The 21,747-nt window shown below is 42.1% G+C and overlaps 1 protein-coding gene across 3 annotated transcripts in view; it reads left to right on the forward strand.

Annotated features, from left to right (window-relative positions):
• Positions 1-471: 471 nt before the first annotated feature.
• The window catches only part of IL16 (interleukin 16), a 118,806-nt gene continuing 97,530 nt past the window's right edge, over positions 472-21,747 (forward strand). For all 3 annotated transcript variants that reach the window (XR_011030284.1, XM_068275323.1, XM_068275324.1), the window contains exon 1: positions 472-644. The gene's annotated coding sequence lies outside the window, so the exon portion shown is untranslated. The remainder of the gene's footprint in view (positions 645-21,747) is intronic.

Raw genomic sequence — 21,747 nt, forward strand, 5'->3', positions numbered from 1 at the left:
GGCGTTTTCTTCCTGGTAAAGCAAGCAGAGGTCGTTTTTTTCCTCCCCCCCTCTAGACCCTAACTGGTTCATTTTAATTTTAGGCATGGAGTGTGCAGGTAATGTTTAGCACTGCTGAACTATATAAACAAAGAAGGAGCCAGCCAGCAGGACACTCAGCTGCTGAAGAAAGAAAGTGTAGCTGAGGGCAGCACTTACTTAACCACTTCACTGCTGACAGGATGATGAAAAGTGTGTAACACAAGCAATTTAACATACAGAGCTTCCAGCAACCTTATGTGTGACTGGCCACTCAGTGAGGGAAAGTCTGAGGTCCCACTCACTGCTTTGTGGTACAGGAAAAAAGGCTAAGCCCGAAGTGGTTTCATTCAGTGAAATAGCATCTCTTTTATACACATGTGTCTCACTGGGCGGTATTTAAAAATGCAGAGACTCAGGCAATTATGATTTACTGGCAAGCCACTCCGTCACTGCTGAGCAAGAGCAGAGGAAAGAAGTGTATGAAAGTCTTGCAGAGGAGGGAAATCCACAGAGGAGCTTCAGGCACAGCACTCAGGAGCATGGACCGGCCATACACTCTCCATCAGGGGACTCACGTTGCCGTAATGTATCTGTAAAGAAGATATCCAATATTCTTGGCAATGGTAAGTCACTTTTTTTTTCATCAGTTTTAGTGACTTATAAAGTGGAAAACTTTGCCAGATGTTTTCCATTTAACAGTAGCAGCAGCAGAGAGTCCTGGGTTATTTTTAATTAAGACCAACCAAAGAAAGAACTCTTTTATATAAGTGCAAAAACACAGCCCTGGTATATAGATTTAATGTGAATTCAGTTTGGTTGTATTCTCACATGCATACTTAAGGATGTAGGTTTATTTGATGGCTCTATATAAAGGATTTATTTATTGATTTCTGCATTTCTGAATTGTGTTTAATGACCGTTTAATGCAAATGTAACAATGAAAGACTGGGAATTTCATAAGCAAGGGCATTGCCTAATTATTAAGTGCTTCACAGTGTTCTTTCAGCATCCTGTAAAGTTGTGTCTTCTGAATGGATCATTGTAATGCTTTACCTACACTTGTGAAACTCTAGCAAGTCTTATAGATGAAAAAAAATATAAGGAGGCATCTTTTGTGGCCCATAGCAGCCAACCATACTGTTTTGTTTTTATTCTCTGTTTAAACCTGCTAAGAAAATAGACAAACAGAAGCTGATTGGTTATTTTGTAGCAATACGTACAAATGCTTCAGCCCTATTAATGCAGGCCTGTTAGCAAGTGCACAACTATGGTGTTAAATACTTGGGGCCACCAAAGATACTACAACGTTAAGAAATGATGGTGCAAATCATGGTTGTGGATACTGGTGACGCCTGCAGTGATGCATTCTCAGTGACTTTCTCACCCAGAATCCTTGATGGAATCCTCAATTGGAATGAACCACCAAGGATTCCAGTGTGGATTGGTTGTCTATACATCTCTTTTGGATTTGTAGAAAGAGGTGCTGCGTACTAAAGGGCCCCTTTTCCCACTGGCCTTCAGGCCTGGAACCCACTAGCAGTACGTTACTTAAAGTGAACCTCCAGACTAGAAATCGACTCAGCAGCACTGAAAAGGTCTGGTGTTTCTTTAACAGTTTCACAGCATCAGAACTTTGTTTCTCTTATACAAGCCTCATTTTTAGCTGCACAGAAGAAAACTGCCCAGGCAGTTTTCCCCTTATGCTGTGCAAAGCATGATGGGATTTCTCATGTTGTTGTTCTCGTTCTGCTGTTTTGGTGCATGTTTTTTTTTACATTTTGAATTTGACATTTGAAGCCTAGTGTGTGCAGCTGGGAGGGGATATCAGGGCACAGGACAGTTGGAACTGTGTCTCATGCTCCCTGCCACCTCCTTTCAACCAAAAAGATGGCTGCCCCCATGACAAAGATGGCAGCCCCCATGAATCACAAACATTTGCCTATTCTTTTAAAACAGGGTGGGTAAAAGATTATATTACCTATCTATTCTAATTAACGTAACTAATGTAACTTAATAACAGTATGTTTGTTTAGGCTGAAGTTCCCCTGTAAGCCATTTCTAAGTGCTTGTGATTTGAAAAGCTCTTGCTAATGTAATGCTATGAGTGTGATCCCACTTAAGTGAATTTATAAAAAATCAACCATAGACTTGCATTAGCAAGAGCTTTTCAAATCACTAACGCTTAGAAAAGGCTGCTAGTGGGTTTGAGCCCACAGCCTGCATGGCTGGACAAATGGTTAGTTTGCATCTCTGGGGGATTTAGCCGTTTCTAGTTATAATATATTTAGATAATAATTAAAAATTTGAGTTTATAGTGATGTTTTTCAACGATTTGAAAGAAGCATCAGCTGCTGATTGCTGGTGATTGTCATTGTCCATTATTATAAAGGTGGAAAGTGGTATTTGCAATTTTGCAATAATAATTCCGACACCTTTGAAGTGCCAAAGTCAACACCACAAATGTTGCTTTTCTTATAGAAATAATCATCTAGTGTTGTGGCCTGGTATAGGGTTTCAGAAGACCACACAGTACATATATACTATCAAATACTAACTTCTGCCCACAAGGAGTGCCCATTCCACTTCAGGGGGACTCCTTGCCACCATGCATTTTCCTTTTGTGGATGGCATGTATAATTACATTGTTCCTCTGTATTTCCTCAGCTTTGTGGTGCTTGCTAACCACTGAGGGAGACAGAAATTGTGGCACGTAAGACTTCTGGCAGATATTGGGAGCCAACAACGGGTATTGGCTGATGTTGAAGGCCACATATACTGTAAGCGGTGACAGATATTGGGGGGAAACCTATGGCTACTGGCAGATATCCAGACACCTTTGACTTCTACCAGGGACTGAAAGGCCACATGTGCCTGCTGGCCATGGTAGTAGGGGTAACCTTGAAAGTGCTTTAAGATTTAGGGGCTCTGATGAAAACTGCCAGGTGTCAATCGCACCTAATGTTATCTTAGTCACCAACGATCGAGACTGAACTATCACAGGCACTTGTAATTGACCTGAGGAAGCGGGCAGAGACCCATGAAACGCATTGTCTTATGTGCATCAATAAATTTACCTATTTCCATTATCATTGGTTTGTTCTTCTGAGAAGGTAAGACATTACACTTCTCACTATTGTTATTGCTACCTACATATACTGTATATCATCGAGGGTGCCTCATCCAGTCTTTGTTTATCAAGAAGGAGGCAAGGCTGTGGAGGTTGTTTTCTTGAGAGGTGTTGTGCTACGATACACATGGTGATATGATATGGAGAGCGAGCCCTGCCCGTACAATCCTATACTCCAAGTGGATAATAGGTGGACATTTGAAGAGGTTATGTGGGTCAGTAAAAGTTGGGGTTTCCTTATTTCATAGCTTAGAAGAAAACCTTGGAAGATTAATAAATGGCTGAAATGCTCTAGGTCAGTTTATAAACTTATTAAGGTACATTTTTAGATTGTATTTGAGAATTTCAAAGTTTCATGAATGCTGATTGAAAATATTTCAGGAGAGAATTCCAGAAACATGAAGGCATTGGAAATTCTGTATACAGAAGAGGCAACCAGGGTGGATGGGAGGACAAAATCATTAGCAAAACAGCGGTAATCATTAGAACAGTGTATGGAAATTCAAGTAACCATGTATGGAAGAGCAAGATTTAAGCGATAACAAATAAGATAACAATTAAGCATGCATTTGTGGCCATGTGCACTGTGCCACTAGCAGTGCGTTGCAGTCATAAGGACACATTGTGAATCATGTGATCATCCAGCGAAAGGATAACTTTCTTGTTGGCTAGGAGACTGCTATCGGGAAGTTATCAGGGGCCTCAAAGTAACATAAGGAAACTGTGTTGACCAATTGACAGGAAAGCAGCATTTGAAACTGGTCAGGAGTCAGGACTAGCATAGAGATATTGACCATGGGAAAGGTTAGTGAGGTGTTTTCTCTGTCATCCAAAAACTTGTAGGGTGGAAAGTAAGACCAGTACATGATATGTTCATTTGGATATCAATGATGGGCATGGTGGAGACTCCAGTTCCAGCTTGTGCCTCTTACTTCTGGATCTGCCATTGCTGGTGGCAGAACAAGCTGAATTAAAGTAACCTCCTTATGAGTAGAGGTAGTGGAGGCTCCTTTTGTGGAATCAACAGGAAAGGGAGTGAAGGATGATGATTCAACTATAGTAACAGGAGAAGAGAGTAGAGTGAACCAGCTTCTCTGATCGCTAAACCGAGTAAGCATTCCACTCAACAGCCTGGTGTAGCTTCATATAATTATTTATGCCTGTGGTGCCCCGGTTGTTAATGTTATTTCCTCTTTTCAAATGTGGAGAACAGATTTTGCAAATGGCAATAGGTATAATAGAATGTCCAGAAGATAGAGCTCCTATGAGTAGACCTAGTGGTGTATCCAGCTATTTCTGTGTACCTATTCTGACAGATTACAGCATGATGTTGATGTGGCTTCACAAACACGTGTGTGGAGCAAGGGCTCAACAAGACTTTGCAGATATTTTGAACAGGAGCTGCCTGATATGATGGCAATCCATGAACGTACAGCTATACCCAAAGCAAAGAGACTCAGATGTTCAATTGCTATGCTGGACAGTGCCATTTAGTCCATGGTGGAGAACATTCACAGGCACGGTGGAACAGGCAGACACTGGGACAGTGCAATTTATTCCATGGTGGAGAACAATTACAGCACGGTGGAACAGGCAGACACCAGGAAAATGCCATTTATTCCATGGTGGAGAACAATCACAGCCATTGGAACAGGCAGACACTGGGACAGTGACATTTATTCCATGGTGGAGAACAATTACAGCACGGTGGAACAGGCAGACACTGGGACAGTGCCATTTATTCCATGTTGGAGAACAATCACAGCCATTGGAACAGGCAGACACTGGGACATTGCCATTTATTCCATGGTGGAGAACAATCACAGCCATTGGAACAGGTAGACACTGGGACAGTGCCATTTATTCCATGGTGGAGAACAATCACAGCCAGTGGAACAGGCAGACACTGGGATAATGCCATTTATTCCATGGTGGAGAACAATTACAAAAATTGGAACAGGCAGACATTTTGGGGCAGCAGCCTTTTCTCAAGAATTTGCTTTGGCTTGAAACATGGAAATCAATCCCAGGACAACAACAAAACACCTTATGAAGATGTTGGAGATAGAAAAGTATCTATATCCACAGTGAAAATGGCTCCTACATATACATAACCTGGAGGAAAAGTTACTGTTAGCATTCTTGTTGCTTTTAATAATGATTCATTTTTATCGAACATGGCATTAATTTTATCATGCCATTATTTTTATATTTTATTTGTTATTAAATTTGTTGTAGTGCCTCTTTAAAGGACTTAATTGAGGCCATGTCCTATATGATCACAGGTGTCAGGAGATACAGGACTCCATGCCACTGCTCGGTGCTGGCCTTTGACTGGCTGTTGTGGAGACCAGATGCATTGTGGGATTGCCCACCAAAGTTTTCCACAGTTTTCCAAAGTCAAATCTGCAATGTTGGGAGGAATAGAACAATTAAACAATTTATGTACTTTATTGATTTTTGGAACACATATTACTATCAATATTACTATTAATATAGCACACAGTTCATTCCCTTTATTAAGGTGTTAATTCCGCAAGCCACCCTTAATGAGCTTTTGACCAATAACTATAAAGAGACATCCAGAGTCTTGTACTAAGACCAATAGTATGATGCTGCCAGTACTATCTTTCACCGATGCACAGAGTTAGATGCCAGATCTAGTCAGGCAGAGCGTCATCCAAGTGTCTGACAAGGTACAACACTTTTACCCCCTCTGACACCACACTGCGCCGTGTAATTACACTTGTGTGGGTGCAATGGGGTGGAGCTACAACATGTGAGTTGGCCCTCCCCCTGACGCATGGTCATCTCCTCACCCTAGTCTCTGAAATCCCACCGCTGCACACTCACTGGATATCCCTGTTCTCGTCCCCTCCCGCGCACCAGACAAAAGTAAGTGCTGAGGGGAATGTGGGTGATCCAGAAATTGAATTTAAAGGGTTAAGTCCTGCTTGCATAGACATATAATACACATTGTGTGCAGCTTGGAAATGGGCTACTTAAATGCACTGTCTAATTATTTGGACTGCCCCAATTCCAAGTTGCAAACAATTTGAATAAAATGAACATGTAAGTGGAAAGTATCAGCATCTCATTGATCATCCCTATTTATTATCACAGCTGGCAATGCTCAAACAGCACAAAGCACTTGACAAGCCAGCAGCAGCCTATCTCCGATTAGTGCATGGGGTTTGTGTATATCTAATCTTGCATACATTAAACACGGTTTCCCATTAAAAATCATAATAATTTTAGTTGCACTACACATACTTATGTATTGCGACCCCTTAAATATCCTATAAGGGTGAATGAAAGGAGGACCCTTCGTGCACAGTTATCAGTACTGAAGTTCCCACTTTGGGTCACGGTTGGTTCAGGTCGTAGCCTAGAAATGGACATCTAAATCATCTGTTGCATAATTGATTTGAAATATGAATGGGGCCAATATGTTATGTACTTCTTGGTACTTTTTCACTTGCTAGGTGCCAAAAAGTTTTCAGTACCTAGCAAGTGAAAATGTACTAAGAAATACATAGTTAAAGAGAACCTGTACTGAAAATAAAAAGTCAAAATAACCATACACAGGTCATACTTACCTCCTGTGTAGTCTACTACTTAACCTCTTTCTCCTCTCCCGCATCCCATTTGTCCACTGTGATCAATGGAATTCTCTGTCCTCCATTTAAAAAATGGCCATTACCCCATAACAACTTCCTGGTCAGCACACTGTTAAACTGTAATATCGCCCACTTGAGCCATAGGGAAACATGGACATTACCTTGCACATTCAGTTGTAACTGACAGCTGCTGATATATAACTGACAGCAATTGGTATATTTCAGTTCTAACAAAATATTGTCAGAACTGGAAGGGATCACTGTAAGAAGAAAATGGTGAGCTTCTAAGAGAAAATGACGGCGAGGTTAGTATGTACAGTCATATTCATTTGCAGCTACATCATGTGTTTATTTTAAATAATTTTACTTGTTTCAGGTTCCCTTTAAGAAAAATATCAAACTTAAACACATTTGGTACAACCTATTATGAGTAGGTTTTAGTTGCTTGTGGCTGAAAAGGTATTTTATTAATATTGTGGCTGAAAAGGTATTTTATTAATATTGTGTGAGAAAACATTGGGGGAAAGCTAAATTAATCAGGACCTTTTTGTCACTCAGGGCAGATAGATCAAATTATAAGCTGAAGTGAAGCAGTTGATCAGAGAGTAATCAGATTTCTGGATCTGGGCATCTGCTTCACTTTTGCCCTAGTATTGGTCAAGTTTTGAGACATCTGTCCATCCATGTACTAAGCTGCTAAATTTCATATTTATAACTGTGCCCAAAGTTTGTGTATAAACAATATGTGCTAAATGAATCTATAAACCTAAAACTAAGTGTAAGAAGCTCAACTCAATACAATACTCTGAGAAAGAGTGTTGTTGTAATGATGTTGCAAAAACTGATGGAAAATGTTGACTTTGGTTCAGCTTCTTCTTTTCCTCCATCCGCAACCCCAAAATCGTCATCTGGTTTTCCACATGATATTAAATGAGATCGGGGCTCAGAAGATAGTGTTAGCATTGCAATGCCACCTGGTGGTGGAAGAGGTGTGATGGAAAAGCTCTTTAGTGCTGACACTTTCTTGTGCATCCCGAGCACGTCATATCGTGATTGGAAGCTGGAAGACAATGTCAGGATTACATTGCCATGGGTGGAGGAAGAAAAGAAGCTGATCCAGCTACCTGGACAGGTTAATATAAAAACGTTCCCTGTGCCTCTCTGCATAGCTGCATTAGGCAGAAAAACAAATTTAGCCAGCTTCAGATGCTCTGCCATTAGTTGTCTAAAACAAGACAACTCATGCAGGGATAGTGAAACTCTATGTGCGCTGCAGGGCCAAATTTTTCCTGCCACCGGGGAATTGTGTTTCCCAGCCTGGCAGGCTATGCGGTGTGGGAGTCAGGGAGCTGTTATGGTTGTCCAGACAGCTGGATGGGCTTCTACTCTTCCTCCACTTGTGGCGCTGCACTCCTGACATGTCTTCTGTTTCCCAATCACACGATATTACATGTGATCGGGGTTTAGAGGATCGTGTTAGCATTGCAGTGCCACCCGGTGGTGGAAAAGTCTCTCCCATCACCCCTCTTCCACCACTTGGTGGCGCTGTATTGCTGACACCATCCTCTGAGCCCTGATCATGTCATATCATGTGATCGAAAGACAGAAGACACGTCAGGAGTGTAGCGCTGCCGTAGGTGGAGGAGAGGAAAAGAAAGCTGATCCAGTCGTCTGGACAGGTCACTGCCGCCCACTCTGCATGGCTGCATTAGGCAGTCAAGATTACCCGACTTAGGATATCCAGCCACAAGTTGTCTGAAATGGTCTTAAAAGGTTGTCTTCACAGTAACCAGTTACCTTTATCTTCATAGCAGCTGTGACTTCAGCCAAGAAACTTTTTTTTAATTTTTGTAATCTGTTGGCTTATCCCTGACATTCATTTCTGCTGTTCTGGGTCACTCCTGCTTGTAGAATTGCATCAACTCATTTGATCTGTCTTTCATTAACAGTTCCCTTCATGTTATGCCACAGTGTTTTATTTGGGCAACGTCTTTCAGCCAGCTATTCTGAAAGGATTCGTTTATTACTTCAGCCATCCTGTAATGCATATGTGGTGGCCGTCATTGTTTACATGATCCATATCATTTGAAAAACATTAGCTTATGAATTAATTCTTGGATGTCTTGTATAGAATTATCTGGTGCAGTCAACCCTCATAATAATAATTTAGCAGTCCAAAGCCAGGATGCTCCCTCTGCGCTGGATGGGATGAGGTTCTCTGTAGGAATGCACTGTTCCATTTTCTTTCAACTTTAGCTTTTATGGTTATGGAAAAAAAGCTCTAGTATGGATCCTCCTGTCAGGCACAAAACTACTTCCAAAGCAGTGAAAATCAAAATAAAACAAAGATTTCAGATATGTGGTGACTAGGGATGAGCGCGCGAGAATGCAAACTTTGATCTCATGATGACTTGGGCCTTTCTTGCTTAACCCATTCAGGTTCCGTGGTTTTCACGAGAGAAATGTTCACCTCCCATTCATTAGCCTATAACTTTATCACTACTTATCACAATGAACTGATCTATATCTTGTTTTTTCCGCCACCAATTAGGCTTTCTTTGGGGGGTACATTTTGCTAAGAGCCACTTTACTGTGAACGCATTTTAACAGAAAGAATAAGAAAAAAATGGAAAAATTCATTATTTCTCAGTTTTCAGCCATTATAGTTTTAAAATAATACATGCCTCCATAATTAAAACTCACATATTGTATTTGCCCATATGTCTTGGTTATTACACCGTTAAAATTATGTCCCTATCACAATGTATGGCGACAATATTTTATTTGGAAATAAAGGTGCATTTTTTCAATTTTGCATCTATCACTATTAACAAGTTTAAAATAAAAAAAAATATAGAAATATTTCATCTTTACATTGATATTTAAAAAGTTTAGACCCTTAGGTAAATATTTACATGTTTGTTTGTTTTTTTATTGTAATGTTTTTGTTTTTTTTATAGTAAACATTTTATTTGGGTAGTTTTGGGAGGGTGGGGGGTAAACAATAGATTTATAATGTAAATGTGTGTTCATTTTGATGTATTTTTATTTTCAGTTGTAGTATTACTTTTTGGCCACAAGATGGCGGCCATGAGTTTGTTTACATGACGTCACTCTAAGCGTAACACACGCTTAGAGTGGCGCATCGGGCAGGGAACGGCCAGAAAAGGCGCAGCTTCCGAGAGAAGCTGTCGCTTTTTCAGCGGGGGAGAGGAATCAGTGATCGGGCACCATAGCCCGATACATTGATTCCCTGGCTACCGAATCCGCGGCCGGGAGTGCGCGTGCACGCGCGTGATCGGCCGCGGGGGCGCGCGGTAGCGCACATGGTTCCTGGACGTAGATTCTACGTCCAGGAACCAAAATAGGTTAACAAATGTTACCACGAGAAAGGCCCCATGATTCGCCATGTGGTCACTTTCTCACCAAACATTCATTGGAAAAGCGTAGGGGGTGGAATGGCGCCACAGTTTTGTCAGGAAGCATGGAATGGCTGTCTGCTGAAGAATCATTTGCTACCAGGATGCACAGAAAGCTCCAGCAGCTAATGAGAACAGATCCCAAAACAGGCAGATCTAAATGGGATGGAGACAGGGGAGAAGTGTATGCTTCAGGGTTGATAGTTAAGTCGGTTTTAACAACTTAAAACTGCGACTTATAGGTTGTATTGTGTGCTGTGCAAAACAGTTATACATAGGTTAGAACCAGGTGTGCTTAGTTACACATTACAGCAAGGTACTTTTTGTCCTCCAGCTTGTTTGCTAGCTGTACACTGTATTGTATAAAAGGAAATCAATATGGCAGCCTACCTATACCTCTGACTACAGTTGTCCTTTAAGTGTAGATTTACATAGGTTAGACTTGTGTGTACTTAGTTACAGTTACAGTAAGGTACTGCCCCACCTTGTTTGCTAGCTGTACACGGCACCTAGTATTGGGAGAATTGTCAGCTATTGCATTCCTTGAGTGCTGCTGCACTGAGTAACATAGGGCAGATGTGGTTACAAATTGGTTAGACACTGTACAACTGCAGGGTCACATTGGGTGCTAAAATGCATCTCTGGTGTACATAAAAAAAACAGACGTACACTAATGCTTAAAGAGGAATTCCAGTGAAAATAACGTAATGAACAAAAGTGCTTCATTTTTACAATATCTGTAATTATGTATAAATGATTTAGTCGGTGTTTGCCCATTTCATATTCTTTCCTCTCCCTGATTTACATTCTGACATTTATAATATGGTGACATTTTTACTGCTGGCAGGTGATGTCAGTGAAATTAGCTGCTGCTGGCTTTTTTGGCAGTTAGAAACAGCTGTTATTTCCCACAATGCAAATAATGCAACAGGGCTCCCACAGTGTGATGTCAGCCCCATGGTCCTGACATCACACTGTGGGAGGGGTTTCACCACAATATCAGCCATGCAGAGCCCCCGATGATCCGTTTGTGAAAAGGAAATGATTTCTCATGGGAAAGGGGGTATCAGCTACTGATTGGGAGGAATTCAATCCTTGGTCACAGTTTCTTTTTAAAAGTTAGAATGTTCCAACACTATGGCCTCAATTCACTAAGCTTATCTCCTGTCTTTAATAACTCTTCTAGAGTTGTTACCATGGTGATAAGGCATGTAGTATTCAGGAAACATTTTCCTCAGGCAAACCTAAAGTTAACTCTTCTGTCTTTAAGTTAACTCTTCAATCCTTAAAATAACTCCAGAGTTAAGGACAGGCTGTTTATTAACTGCATGTGAAAATAACTACAGAGGAGGTAAATTAACTACAGAGGAGGTAAATTAACTACAGAGGAGGTAAATTAACTACAGAAGAGGTAACGTAAGGAATGAAGAGATAAGATAACTCTATCTTATGTGGAGGTAAGTTTTCTCTTGCCTTATTATCTCCAGCATGATCTTAGTGAATTGAGGCCATTGGCCTCAATTCACTAAGATCATGCTGGAGATAATAAGGCAAGAGAAAACTTACCTCCACACAGTAAGAGAGTTATCTAATCTCTTCATTCCTTACGTTACCTCTTCTGTAGTTAATTTACCTCCTCTGTAGTTAATTTACCTCCTCTGTAGTTAAGTTACCTCCTCTGTAGTTGTTTTCACACGCAGTTAATGAACAGCCTGTCTTTAACTCTGGAGTTATTTTAAGGATTAAAGAGTTAACTTAAAGACAGAAGAGTTAACTTTAGGTTTGCCTGAGGTAAAATGTTTCCTGAATACTGCATGCCTTATCACCATGGTAACAACTCTAGAAGAGTTATTAAAGTCAGGAGATAAGCTTAGTGAATTGAGGCCACTGTCTGTTTAATAAGATTCACTGGAACCATGTACTGTATGTGCTGGGTTCTGGTGCATAGATCTGCCCCCTTGCAGAAAATGGCCCTCGCCTTTTCAATATCAGATATAGCAAATGTAGAGGACGTTTTCTGCAAGGTGGCAGGACTACGCGCTAGAACCCGGCTGATATGGGGTTTTGATTAATCTCTTTATACAGACAACATTCTAAGGCATTCACATTGACAATGACAGGCCAGGATGACTGACAGGGTAAAGTGTCAGCTTCCTGGCCAGTAGCTTTTTGTTCCCAAAGCAGACGCCATCTTAACATAGCTTTAAAAGACAAATAATACCAGTTACCTGGCAGCCCTGCTGATCTTATTCGGCTGCAATAGTGTCTGAATAACACCAGAAACAAGCATGCAGCTTATCTTATCGGATCTGACAATAATGTCAGAAACACCTGATCTGCATATATTTGTTTAGGGTCTCTGGCTAAAAGTATTAGAGGCAGAGGATCAGCAGGATAGCCAGGCAGCTGGTATTGTTTAAAAGGAAGTAAATATCGCAGCCTCCATATCCTTTTTGCTTCAGTTGTCCTTTAAAGCGTTAGCAGTGATGAGATGCCTTTTATGTTATATACTTTCAGTCAACAAAGTTGTAATATGCAAATTAGAGGTGTTGGAGTTGGTGGAATCCTAAACTGAGGAGTCGGAGGATTTTTAAACCGACTCCACAGCCCTGGATATGCCTCCCTAGGGGCAAAACCAGAATTTTCAAGGGAGGGGGGGGATTCCTGAAAGATCTACCTCAGTCACACATAGTACAGTATAATAATATGGTAGGACATCATGGTGGGTACACATAAAGCAATTTCCTGTCTGACTGACAGGCTCTGACAATCATTTCCTAAATGTGCTCCCGATCGACAACAGGATTGATCAGGAGCAGTTTGGATACAGATAATAATGAGGACAGCCAAAATTGCTAATGAAGGAGAAAGTGAAGCATTCACACAGCAGGGCACAGGACTGTGCTCATACCTGACTCTAAGTTCCCCAGAGTTGCTTCATGCTCTGTACACACAGTGCTGCTCCATGCTCTGTACACACACTGCTGCCACATGCTCTGTACACACACTGCTGCCACATGCTCTGTACACACACTGCTGCCACATGCTCTGTACACACACTGCTGCTCCATCCAAATTCAAGTGTAGCAGGAAAAGAAAGGGGACAGTGCTGTGAGCTGAAGGATACCTACAGATATTCTGGCATCTCAACTTGTGCCTGTTCCCAGACACTGCACCGGCCCTGGTCTGAGGGGGGATTCTGGGCAGCTGTAATCCTCCTCTGCGTTTGCCCATGCTCCCTGCTGCACATTGGGAAAGTGATGTAATCTCTCTCATGTAAACTATGCATGCACTTAGGGGACATAGGCACATGGATGGGGTACATTATAAGATGTTAAGCCAAACTGTAGGCATAAAACCTTCATGGGTTTTAACTATCATCTGTATGCAGATGACACCCAGATCTACCTCCACACCCCTGACATATCCACCACTACCATGGACAAGGTCTCCTCCTGCCTATGACCCATCTCCTCCTGGATGTCCGCTAGGTTCCTGAAACTAAACCTAGACAAAACGGAATTTATGATCTTCCCACCCTGGACATCCATAAACCTCCCAGATGTGCATGTCACTGTTAACCACACTACCATTCACTCTACCTCTCAAGCCTGCTGTCTGGGCGTCACCCTGGACTCCGCACTCTCCTTCACTCCCCACATCCAAAACCTAACAAAGTCCTGCAACTTCCACCTTCGTAACATCTGTAAGATTCGCCCTTTCCTGACGTCTGCCACCACCAAACTCCTCATCCATGCCCTCATAATTTCCCGCCTTGACTACTGCAATGCTCTGCTGTCTGGTCTCCCTATGGCCCAAACAGCCCCACTGCAGTCCATCATGAATGCGGCAGCCAGAATTATCCACTGCTCCCATCGCTCCACCATGGCGGATCCCCTCCTTGAATCCCTCCACTGGCTTCCTATCCAGTCCAGAATCAGATTCAAGATACTGTGTCTGACCTACAAATCTGTCCACAAAACCTGTCCAACCTACATTTCTGATCTTACTCAGAAGTACACACCTAGCCGCTCACTCCACTCTTCCAATGAACTTCGCCTAACCGCCCCCCGCATCACCCAGTCCCATGCACGCCTCCAGGACTTCTCAAGAGCTGCTCCAACACTATGGAACTCCCTACCTCCACCCATTAGGGCAGCCCCCTCCTTCAACATCTTCAAGAAAGCCCTCAAAACTCACCTTTTCACTCTGGCCTACTACCCCTTACAAGTGCTCTAAACCCACAGCTGAACTCTGGTCTCCTACCTCTCGTGTCCCTACCTCTCCCTTTAGATTGTAAGCCTTTAGGCAGGGTCCTCCTCCTTTTGTGTCCAACCTGATCATGCACCTCCATTACTGTGAACCTATGCTATGCATCTGAGTGAACCTAACTTGCCTAATCTCCATGCTCCCCTCCAGTGACTAAGCATTACCTTGTACTCATACTGTGCTGCATGATCTGGTCTTTCTTGTATTCAGGTATTGTCATTTTGCTGTATGTCCCCCCTAAATATTGTCTGTAACCTAAATTAATGTACAGCGCTGCGTAATATGTTGGTGCTTTATAAATGCAATAAATAATAATAATAATAATATAAATGTGTGATAAAAAAGTCACAAAAGTAAGCTGACATACATTACATTGTATTTACAGGCCTCATCAGAGGTTACTTTGGGTAGAGTTGTCTTTAACCAGTTAGGGACCGCCACTTTGGGTACAGTTGTCTTTAACCAGTTCGGGACTGCTGATAGTTAAAACTATGCCGCACTTGTGGCTGCCTAAGCCTGATGCAGTGTAGTTTTAAAGCCGGTGTCTCCCAAGTACAGGACACAATAGCGCGTTTTAAGACAGCGGAATTCCGTACATCGGTCAAGAACCATTTTTGTCAGTGGCCCGTAATGAGCTAAGCTGATGATTTAGAAACAGACATACTGTAACAATGCAGTAGTTTGATAAACATTTCTGAAAACAGTAATGCAATTTGCATTGCCATTATTTCACATAATCAGTCCATTTTGTGCTCGGCATACCAATCATATTTCTCACCACTGCAACTAATTCTGAATGAAAAAGTCAATACTGGTTTCAGAACACTGCCTAGCCTGGCAACCCCATATGAGGAAACTTATCTGACCCACCAATACCACTAAGCACGGCTTATGTTTTCCATAATTTATGTTATTATTGCAAAAAGTTTTACTGTAAATATCTTGGATTCCCAGCAAAATGTTTACATGGACCTCCAGCCTTTCCAAACACCTAGTTAATCCTACTGCACATGCCTGAATCATTCTAAACAGTTATTTCCACTACAGAAGGCTTATTATTTCCATGGCCTGAGTTTCTGAACTAAGTATACATGTGAAACACACAATCACTGATAAAATCTACTTTGTAAAAGTAAAAATGTAAAAAAAGGAACATGCGCTTCTAAAATATCAACTACTTTTTAATCAGATAATTGTATGAGTCAACAAATCAATATAATTTAAAAAGGATCCTATACGTATAAAAACAATCCACAATCATCCCACCATCACATTCACACAATCATACACTATGCGTGACCTGCCGCATATAGCCTTCCAGCACCAAGAAAAATGTTGTTTAGTTTCCAGGATGCAGTTCACTTTTGCAAAAAAAGGGAGCTCAAGTTGCAGCGTTACAACGAATAAAACTTGCGAGTCCTTTAAAAAAAGTCCCAGTGTGTCCACAATGGCAGGTAGAAAAATTTTATATGCTCTCCACCGTTATAGAGAAACTCCAGGATTAATCCTCCCAAGGTTGTAATGTGGTCTATAATGTGCTTCTTAGATATATATAAATTGCTCATATCATTGATCCACTCAAGGTACCTTAAGTTAGATGATCAGGTCCTGCGTGGCTAAGAACTCCACAACTCTCCGTCTAGATTGCGGGGATACCCGGCGGCCTACGTCACTTCCTTCTGGCAATCCCAGTGGTGACGCTCGCTCTTCCGGGATCTTCGCTTGTAGTGTCTTTGTAGTCGGTGACGTCACCTTAAAGATATAGGAGCTCTTTTTCGAAGTGCAGCCGCTAAGCGCTTCTACGGCTCACAGCTCTTAGATATCTTGACACATAGAAGACAGAGTCAATATCTTCACCTCTACGCGTTTCAGCTAAATAACGTTAGCCTTCTTCAGGAGGAACGTTTTCTTGGTGCTGGAAGGCTATATGCGGCAGGTCACGCATAGTGTATGATTGTGTGAATGTGATGGTGGGATGATTGTGGATTGTTTTTATACGTATAGGATCCTTTTTAAATTATATTGATTTGTTGACTCATACAATTATCTGATTAAAAAGTAGTTGATATTTTAGAAGCGCATGTTCCTTTTTTTACATTTATTCAATTGAAAGGTTTGTGGAATCCCCTTTTGGAATAGTGCAGCTGAGAAAGCCCACTAGCGCCGCTTCCCATTGAGTTTTTGGAGTTTTTTCTACTTTGTAAAAGTGTAAAGTATGAGCTACAGCGTTCACCATGGCTTAGTTCACACTTTGTGTTACTAAGGGCCTCATGCATGAAGTGGTACTACGTACAGGCAGTGCACGGCAATAATACCGGTGCTAACAGCAAGGGGGCAGCTCCCATTTCCCTATTAGCGTAATGCTAATAACCGTAGCAATGCACACCTTACCTCTCAATGTAGTTTGAACTGGTAAAATTGCTGTGCGTCGCCTGCGCATGGCAATTTTTACAGCTGCTTCTTGCATCAGGCCCTTCGTGCAGTCATTTTTATTACAACAGTGCATCCAGCATATTTCACTTGCACCATTCACATCATGGGCTCGATTCACTAAAGCGTGATAACTGCTATCACAGCAGTTATCATGCGATCTGCCGCATGCGGCGCATTGCGTGTGCAAAGCATTACTCCGTGTGATAAACGAAGGTTTGGACGCGATCACTCGCTTGTTTCAAGTGAGTGTTCACGCGCAAACCTTCGTTTATCACACGGAGTAATGCTTTGCGCATACAAAGCGCCACGCTCGGCAGATCGCATGATAACTGCTGTAATAGCAGTTATGACGCTTTAGTGAATTGAGCCCCATATGTGATACAAATGGTACAATATTGAAACCAGGTGCACAACTAGGAATCATGGGACACCTAGAAAAACTGTGATGGGCCCACCAAGTCTTTACACCCCTTTCCCTATTTTAACATCGTGGCACACACAGCATAGGGGCTCATCAGCCAGGGGTCACAGAAGAAGTGTGGCCATCATATCCCCCCCCCCACCCCTAATAACAAGTGTAGGCACAAACACATCTAATCTGGAGGATGAACTCCGATACGGAGAGCAAGTGTAAGTAGTTGCGTCCCCCACCAAATGGCTCTAGGGCCAACTATTGCTGCAGATGTTGTTTTTCCTATAGTTACACTCCTGATTGAAACTCACAGAGGGACTACTGCTGGCTCTGATTGGCTGCTGTACAAGGAATACAAATAGAGAAAGTCTGCACCCGCTGTATAGCTGTGATACTTTATTCAAAAATCATCACAGGCAGGAACGCATCTTCAAATTATTCAATGTTTTAGATGAGTATGGCCCTTATTACGCAAAGACTAACTTCTGAGAATTACAACTATGATTAAGGACCAAAACATGTTGTTTTCTGTTGTCTGGTTTTTGACTAATAAGAAAGAAATTAGATTTTTATCATTGAAAATTGTGCAGATCCCATTTTTTATTTTTATTTTTTGAGAATGAAATACTGTGATTGAGCAGCAAGTAGGAACTTGTGAAAGACTTGACAAACGGCTACTCCAGAGGAGCTATTATTAAGTGAATGTTATTGCACTGTTATTCCTGCACTACTTCTATACCCAACAGTCTCCCTGTTTGCTTGCTGCTCAATGCAGTAAATTATGCCTAGTACACACCATACAATTTTCTGTTAGGTTTCACCATACAATATTCTGTTATGCTGGGAATACACGTTACGTTTTTTTGCGAAGAATCGGTCCGATAGATGCCTTCGATGATAAAATTCCGACATGTCCGATGTTCCGCTCAATTCTTTTTCCGCTCGATTTCTTATAGAAGTAAATGGAAAAAAGATAAGAAAAACGAGTGGAAAATAAGAGAATTGAGCAGAAAATCGAATGGCTAATAGAGCGCGCACAGCATCGAACGCGGAAAACGTAACGTGTATTCCCAGCATTAGATTTTTCTGTTAGATTTTCTGTAAAGGTGGCCATACACTGGTCGATTTGCTATCAAATTCGACCAACAGATTGGGCCTGATTCACAAAGCGGTGCTAACAGTTAGCACGCTAGTGAAAAGCCATTTATCACGCCTAAACTCAGTTTAGGCATGATAAGTTTAGGTGTAATAAGTTTAGGTGTGATAAGTTTTTAGGCGTGATAAGTTTAAGCACCAACTGGGTTAGCACCGCAGTGCACAGCTGATCAAAAGTTTTGCGCTAGCAAAGTCTGGTGCACTTTGCATAGAGTTTAATTGCGCTGCTTTGCGTGCGGGACTTTGTGCGCGATCTAAACTTATCTAAACTTATCATGCCTAAACTTATCATGCCTAAACTTATCACGCCTAAACTTATCATGCCTAAACTGAGTTTAGGCATGATAAGTTTAGGCATGATAAAATGGTTATCACACCTAAAGTCTTTAACTGGGTTATCACCGCTTTGTGAATCGAGCCCATAGATCCCTCTCTGATCGAATCTGATCAGAGAGGGATCGTATGGCCACCTTTACTGCAAACAGATTGTGAACTTTTCAGCCTGAAACCGATCACAATCTGTGGTGGTGGTGCTGCCACCGCTCCCCGCCCCGCATACTATACCTGCTCCGCCGGCGCGAGTTCCGCTGTCACCGCTGCTCCGTCTCCGCTCTGGTCTGGTCTCCGTCATGCTTCACTTCTTCCTGCCCGGCAGGAAGTTTAAACAGTAGAGGGCGCTCTACTGTTTAAACTTCTTGCCGGGCAGGAAGAAGTGAAGCATGCTGAAGACCAGACCAGCGCGGAGATGGAGCAGCGGTGACAGCAGTGACAGCGGGACTCGCGCCGGCGGAACAGGTAATGTATTGCCACTGTATTGTGTCGGTCGTCGGGCATTCGAACGCCGCCATCGACGCACTCCCGACCCGCCGGCGCTTGAAAAAAAACTTCCTCACCGATGGATCGACGGTAGTCCGAAATCCATCGTTCTGTCAGCAGTGTGCGCGGCGATTTCACAGCCGTTTCGATCACTGTGATCGAAACGGCTGTATATCGGCGCGAAAATCATTAGGTGTATGGGCCCTTTAGATTATTTTCTGTAGCGACTGGTCATTATCTCTGGTGCATTGTCTTGTGGTTATCTGCTGCTGAGTAGAACAATACCTAATTGCTAGGCAGATAGATGGTTAGATAGATAATTTCCAACATGTTGGAAATGATCTATCTGGCAGGTAAATCTAATGCTGGGCATACACGGGTAGACCACAGCGCGGAGCAATTCCATGCGCGATACCCATAGTATCAATAGTGGACAATAGTGGAAATCGAGCGGAAGATAAGGAAGCGCCCGCGGGGACGAGCGGGGAGTCGATCCGGCGGCTAGTCGAGCCGCCGGATCTAACCGTGTATGCCCAGCATAACAGAAAATTTTACAGAAAATTGTATTATACCTAGCTTTATTACCAACTTTTATGGTAATTTATGGTAATTTTCCTGGTTTCAGCAACACAGACACTTCCTGTAGCTGAACATTGCTATATATTGGTTTGTAACCCCACCCTCCCTGTGATGTTTAGCCTAGGCTGATTAGCTATATGAAATGCTCCTTCTAGAGCATTCTGGGAGATCAGGTACATTTTCTACTGGCTTTAGAACTCAGAGTAAAGAAACATTCTGCAGAGCTGCACCTGACAGGACAGCAGATGCCGCCACTTCAGGTTAATGTAAATTGGGGGTAAGGGAAGATTAAACAATGGACAAAACACTGACTAAATAATTTCTAAATGAATGATGTGAAAAAAATAAGCAATTTTATTTATGACATTTTCATTACAGCTCCTCTTTAATTCTGAATATTGTTGTGTAGCACTGTCTGCGCCTTTAATTCAATTTGGCTCAGATTTACAGTTATTGTAAATTCAGGCAGCTAAACAACTTATTACACAAAACCTTTATTTGTGGGTTATGAAGTGGAGTATTATTGAGGTGCCTGCTCTGCACACTGCAGCCTACTACACAAGAGGCAGCATTCAGCCTCCCACAGCCTGTGGTCTCCACAAGTCATATTTAGAATGCCTGTCTTCTTATACAAAGGGCTTCCTTTGTTAATCATGGGACCATGTGCGTTTCAGCCATATGACAGCCTGCAAGAGATTAAAGAACACTCACAATAGTACCTCTTGACGAGGTCAGTTATATTTTGTTTAGTAGAGAAAATTGTTGGACTTTTTCGATCCCTCCAGAAACAGCATCCAGGAATATCTCCTTCATCTCCAGTTTATTATGTTAGTAATAGGAGAAAGAAAGCAGACGTGTTTCTGGAATGGATTCCATTCAGAGTGGCTGCAGTACATAAGAAGTTGTGACACTCCACGCATTCATTAAACTTATCTGCATTTAACAGTTTGGATTCCAAGCCTTGGCTGCAAGTCATTTCACTCTCCAGAATACAGCTTACTTAATAACTTTGTGATGTACAGCAAGCAACCTGAACTTACTGCTAAGTGGCATTACACAACTAAACTATTGTGCCGGGACATAACAAGGTGTGATTGGGCCCTATGACAAAATAATTATAGGTCTGCTGACACTCTGCAGTAGAGATGGCCCAAACAGTTCGCCGGCGAGCAGTATTCTGGGAACATTGGCTGTTCACATTCGCGGTGAACAGTGAACATTTGGCATGTTCGATTTGCCCCCTATACATCATCATTGATGGTTCTCCTGTGTTTTTTGTGTGTGTGCACACTACTGCTGTTGCCTCATTAAGTTGCAGGCACAGAACCACTCCAGTGCTTTATTATTTCACTGTCATGTTTGGTGAGACTTTTTGGCATGGATCCCCCTCTGGCATGCCACAATCCAGGTGTTAGACCCCTTGAAACAACTTTTTTCATCACTTTTGTGGCCAGAAACAGTCTTTGTAGGTTATAAAATCCGCCTGTCTATTGAAATCTATGGAGATTCGCCAGATTCGCCTGTTCTGAAAATTTTTGCATTCGCCATTTGCAAACAGAAAATTCTATGTTCGCGACATCTCTACTCTACAGTACCTCCGTCTTCTATTGAGACCTCTGTCATCCTAAAGGCATTGTGATTACTTGTAGGCAGCCCCAGAACATGCATAATGTAGATGTGTCAGTATTGATAATTGTATATGTTGTACGATACTTTTAATCTTTCGTACGCACTATGGACGATGCTGGCGCTGTAAAAATCAATAAGAATGCAGTAGTAGGGATATGTAATGGTGTGATTTTGCAAACCTGCTATATATGCTGAAGTTCCAGGACAATGACAAAGGATTATGACAATTTTCATAGGCTGGAAAATTGTAGGGTTTTTTTGTGCAGG

This window comes from Hyperolius riggenbachi, chromosome 3 (genome assembly GCF_040937935.1).
Source record: "Hyperolius riggenbachi isolate aHypRig1 chromosome 3, aHypRig1.pri, whole genome shotgun sequence".
In the NCBI taxonomy this organism is placed as follows: Eukaryota; Metazoa; Chordata; class Amphibia; order Anura; family Hyperoliidae; genus Hyperolius; species Hyperolius riggenbachi.